The sequence below is a fragment of the Amblyomma maculatum genome, chromosome 2, assembly GCF_055883805.1.
Source record: "Amblyomma maculatum isolate TAMU_Amacu chromosome 2, ASM5588380v1, whole genome shotgun sequence".
NCBI classification, from domain to species: domain Eukaryota; kingdom Metazoa; phylum Arthropoda; class Arachnida; order Ixodida; family Ixodidae; genus Amblyomma; species Amblyomma maculatum.
The window spans coordinates 123332750-123338382 of record NC_139345.1 but is presented as its reverse complement, the minus strand read 5'-3'; the positions used below and the strand labels follow the sequence as shown (position 1 = coordinate 123338382).

The 5633-nt window shown below is 46.8% G+C and overlaps 1 pseudogene; it reads left to right on the top strand.

Annotated features, from left to right (window-relative positions):
• The first annotated feature begins 657 nt into the window (after nt 1–657).
• On the top strand, nt 658–5003 carry LOC146199739 (uncharacterized; annotated as a pseudogene).
• Nucleotides 5004–5633: the final 630 nt, after the last annotated feature.

Below are 5633 nucleotides of genomic sequence, written 5' to 3'. Positions count from 1 at the left end.
GCGTTCAAAGGTCGGCCAGGTGTTGGTACAGGCATCCGAGTCGCTCGGATAGAGATGAAAAAGCCCATCCTGAATTTTCTGAAGGTCGAGGGTTACAGAGTAATGTGCGACTACCGCGGTGTAGAGAAGCTGTGCTCACGTTGCCGCCTGGCAGGCCACGTCGGAAAGGACTGCCACACCCCCCACTGCAGTAGGTGTGGCATTTTCGGACACGAAACGGAGGGCTGCGAAGAACCGTGCCGTAAGTGTGCTGAAAGTCACGCCACGGTTGACTACATCCGACCAAGATCATTTGCTGCAGCAGCGGCAACGGAGACGCAAGAAACGCCTGAAGTGCCAGCTGTCACCTCGGGTGGCAACACAGAAGATGAATCGGATGCCGACACCTTCACGATTGATAAAAAATAATAATGCCCGAGCGAGAGCGGCACAAAATCACTTGACACAATCTTCCCAGCACTGCCAATGACTTCTGAAGAAAACACAAGTGACGAAGCCACTTGCCAAAGCTCGTCCAAGTCAGCGACCGTACCAGCGTCACATAGTGATGCAAACCTCAACGATAGAAGTGCTCCAAGTACCAGCGAGCTACCGCACAACCCTGTTGAACGCGGCTCCCGTGCAGCTGAACGAGACGGCCAAACATCCCGCCACAGCATGCCTGCGTGCGTGCCTCAGCCTTCTCGTGTCGGCAAGCTACTCGCCAAAAGTAAAAAAATGGACTTGAAACACCCACTCAGCCACCGCATCAGTGCACCCCCCTTGGACATCGCCATAGAAGAAGATCGCCACGGCATGAAACGGGGACACCCTGCTTCAGCGGAAAGCGACAGGTCCTCTGATACCAGTAAGCCCCACAAGATTGCAAGTGCCCCGACGCAGTTAGGGCACACTTCTCCCTAGAAAAATGGCCTCATTTCAGTGTTTTCCTCTTTTTCTTAGTCTCAAAATATCTGCGTGTGCTCTTCTCATAATGGCGATTGTACACCTTCTATCTCTGAATGCTCAGGGCTTGCGCAGCCTAGACAAACAGAGGGAGATTGTGAACTTCGCGCGAGCACTTAACGTAGATATTCTTTTTTTACAAGAATGCAACTTTAGTTCCCCGTATGATGTTCAGTCTTTTTGTTCCCGGTTTTGTGTTGAAGCATTTTTTACGTTAACTTGTGCATTTATGAGTGGAGTCGGAGTTGTATTTCTTACGCCTGCTTATCGACGCGGTGCTGATTGTCATTTCGGGTTTGATGGACGCACGTTGGCAGTTGACTTTAACCTGCATGGTCGTCGTGTGAGAGCACTTATAATCTACGCTCCAGCGCAGCGCTCTTGTACCTCTGAATTTTTTTATTCACTCGATGCCTACATGTTTGATAGCTATCCCACTTTTCTGGTTGGGGATTTCAACTGTGTTGAGGACTCTCACAGGGATGTCAGTGGTCGCAGACAGGGCAGGCCTTACACAGGCGTATGAACACTAAAACGGCTCATATGTAGCTTCAGACTTAGAGATGCGTGGATCGATCTGCATGGTAACGAATTTGAAGCAACATGGCAACGCGGCTCTAACATGAGCCGATTAGACCGCTTTTACTTCCCTGAAAATCTAGCTACTCATGTTACCAGCTGTGACGTCCTCAGATTCCCGCCTTATGTCCCACGCATCTCTGATCACTTCCCCGTATCTGTAAAGTTATTATTCCACCAGTCAGCTCAATTTAAGAATCACTGGAAAATGGACACTACACTCATATATGATCCGGTGAGCGTTGCCACCCTGCGTGTGGCACTCGAGTACACGTGCAGCCGCCCAGTAGAGCCGCGATGTTGGGATGCCTTGAAGGCCAGCTGGCGTGCAGAGCTAATGAAAGGAGGTCGAGAAAGAAAGTTGAGGCTGACAGCTGAAATAAATGATACCCTTCGGAGAGCACGTATAGTGCGGCATGATGAGCCTCTCACGTTCACCATGCAGGATTATCTAAATCAGGTAAAAGCTCGTTATGAACTCCTGCTTTGCCTTAGCTCGCGCACAGCTGCAGAATCGTTTGTAAAGGGGAGGCCTGTTGCTGACCCCGCGGTCCTTCGCAGTGTTCGCAGTGGCTCTTAAGAAAGGGGTACATCGATTCCCTTTGTTGTATTGCCGAACGGGACACAGTCTGACAGCGCCGAAGACATACGGAAAGTATTCAGCGCACATTTTTGCACTTGTTCACGACCAAAGGTAGAGATAGTGAAAGTCTGAACTGTGATGTACGAGAATTTTGTTCAGGTATAGCTCGCATTCCTGAACTCCGGGAAGATCTTTGCAGTCCAATAAAATGCAGGACTATATGGCATATAGTCCTGCATTTGCATTTTGCAGATATCGCAGTGAAAACCTGTATCCAAACCCGAACCCACCAGGCCAAGGACAGCTGAAGAAGGAAACCTGTATCCAAGCTTCAACCTGGCGGATGGAAAGGAGCTGAAGTTTTGTGACTGTGTATCACCCATGCCGAGACATGACATGAATAAAGCTAATCCAGGAGACCAAAAGTATGCCTTTTGCAAGCATGCATGCTTTACACTTGAGGCACATCTCATGGAGAGCATCATTTCTGCCAAACATTTTGTGTCACAACTGCAGCAGACACTCACTGAGGCCTTGCACAAGGTCTAAAGCTGGGATATTAGTATTATTTGCAACACAATCATGAGGAGTGATGTCGGAGCTGTGCAACCATGCAAAGTATCACCATAGCATGATGGCATTCCCATGCTAAAGGTGTCTCATGCACTGAGACCAGACTGCTGTCTTGAACCTTTCGTGTGTCCTCATTCCTTGCACTCTGCGAGTACGCACATCCATATGCTCTGCGTGTTGATAACTATAAAAAAATTTTGCCACACTCGCAGTAAGTGGGCGCGTAAGGTCATGCAGTGTGCATGTCCACGCACTGTACGGGTCGATAACCACGCACAGATTTTGTGTGCTGAGTCGCGCACAATATTTTCAGTGGGGATGTGCACTTCACCGTGACCATTCCTTTTCACAGGAAGTGATATGTGCTTCACAGCCTCCCACTTCCGCGCAGCTCGGTCAAGACGTGATGTCACGGCAGCAGTGAGCAGGCCTGAAATTAGTTCTAGGTGACACTGGCACGGTCCACTGCTGCCACTGCGCCACTCTCACCTGCGGATGCACGTTGCTTGGAGCAACCTTTGCCTCTTCAGACAAATTGGTGGGAAAACACGCACGCAGTGCACCATCAGCGGAAGGACATCCTCGTGGCAGAAGTCACATCAGTCTCATGTGGCGGCGTGCGGAAGACACATGACAGCGCTGATCTCGCCTTGTGTCGACTGCGCGATTCTTTTTTCGGCCAGCAGACTGTATTCCAGCATCTTGTCCTTGTCACCTGCCACGATGATCGCATTTGCTCCGCAGCACACCACTCGGGCACTCTAAACAAGTGTACTGTCCTGTGCGAGTTTTTCCCTACATGAATGTTCAGTGGACGCTCATATCCAGTATCATGAGCGTCTGCATCGCTACCTAGGTGATACTGTTTATCTTTTTTTTAATAACATTGCTTATTTCCTCAAGGCATAAAGGAATATGTAAAAATAAAATAAAAAGGGGTATTGAATGAAAGAAAAAAAGAAAAGCTTACACTATTCTGGATACTGTTGTGACTAATGCACCAATGCGCTTTTTTACAGCTATTCAGCCGTGGGACCGCTGTTGGCATCCGCATATACAGGGAAGCTAAGGCAGAAGGCATGACTGGCTCTGAGGGTACAGAAGCATTCACCAGAATAGTCAATGGCTTATTTGACGCTTTGAGTATTAAGCTGCAAGAAAGAGGCATCAAACGCAACTCAAAGCAAATACAGGCAAGCCAAAGTGCCTTCTTCCCTCAGTGCCTGATATTTCATGCATGTTGACGCTTACCATATGCATAAATTTTACTTCATTCATTCAGGTCATAAAAGCCTTCTTGGAGATGTTGAATGTCACAGAAAAAAAATTGCAGCGAGAAAGGGCTCCAGCTCTTTGCATCGTAACTAACAATGAAATCCCTGCGTGTTACTTTGATGTCAATACTGGACATCATCGAGTTCCATCTGGATCAGGGTGCCCACTGTTTCGACAGCAAAGTTAAACCAGGACCCCTTAGAGGTGACAATGTGCTTGTTGCTTCTTTATATGAGTGTTAAGCTATGAGTGTTGTAGTTCATTGCAGATGAACAAACTATATACCTTTTTCAGCGCCACTTTGGACTTGTGGCGTTGGAGGGGACGAATCACACCCTACCATGGTCAACTTCAAGCAGATATTCTGCCTTCTTGGTTTATACACGCCGATAAGGATGGCTTTACATGGCAGCATGCAAGGTGTGCCATGCAATGTGCTTGTCAGTGTTCAGGACACACTGAAGAAGACAAAAGAGATTCACAGCACTAAGCAAGCTTCTCTGCATGGCTCCATTGAAAGAAAATTAATGGAGATTATCAGATTCTACCAGGTTGCCTGAAAAGGAGGAAGATGACCACAACTACCTCAAAGGAAAAGTGGACGAAGCTGCTATTTACTACTTGAGTGAATATGTAGTACATAAATTTGAAAAACATATGGCATGCATTCTGTGCTTAAAAGATATAAGCAGTCAAACCCCACTGTTGGCTCTGATGCATACGTCACCACTTACAGGAGCTTTAAGGAGGGCTGCATGAAGCACCCAACAATTAAGATGTTGAGTGTGATGAAAGTGTTCACAAAGTAGTCTCTGCTACACTAAATAAGGCTGGACCCTGCACAAACATTTTTTGGAAAGTGCTGGAAGAGCTAGAGAAGTGCAGCCTTGCATGTTTAGGTTGTACTGAACATATGTCATCATTTATTTGTCAAATATTCAACTTTGTTATCAATACAAGAATGCACTTTTTCTCTGGAGATGCTAATCAACAGCTAAAGAGCAAGGAGAAAGTGGCTGCTGCGAACAAAAAGGCACGTCTATTGTAACTGTTTGGCCCCCATTAAAAGCAGCTCCAACTAAGATGTATGTTTTTTTTTTCTATATGGTTTGAGTAAATTGCTTTCAGTCTGACTTTTTCTATTACCGACATTTTGCGTGTTTTATCCTTAATAACGTTGAGGTTTCACGGTGGTAGCACTGCATCTTGCATAAGAAGCGCGCATGCAAGTGTTGACTGCCTCGCTTCACCGATGGTACTTGGATTTAGGTTACAATATTTTTACATCCGATTCGTCTACCATTTCGTGGCTCGCCTTAAGCAAAGAATCATTTAGTTTGTAGGGAAGTAAATAAACAAAAAAAGCCATAACCGACCAAGAACCAGATATCTCACTGAATGATTCACATCATGATCTTATCTGTGCCTCCCAGGAGCGTTCTCACTGGCTTAATGCCACGCAGTTGGCACATTCAGAATAATACCTGTGTATGGTCTTAGAAATATCGTAGTTAAACGAAAATTAACGGTGCAAAGTGCCGTGAAACACAGCGTGCACGTCTCACAGTGGTAGCTTATTCGACAAGACACCGACCAGACCGGCTAACAGAGTCGACAGCGCCACCTCATGAGGTAGCCTAATGGGGCCACGTTTGGCTGCAGAAATGCAGCGGAGTTT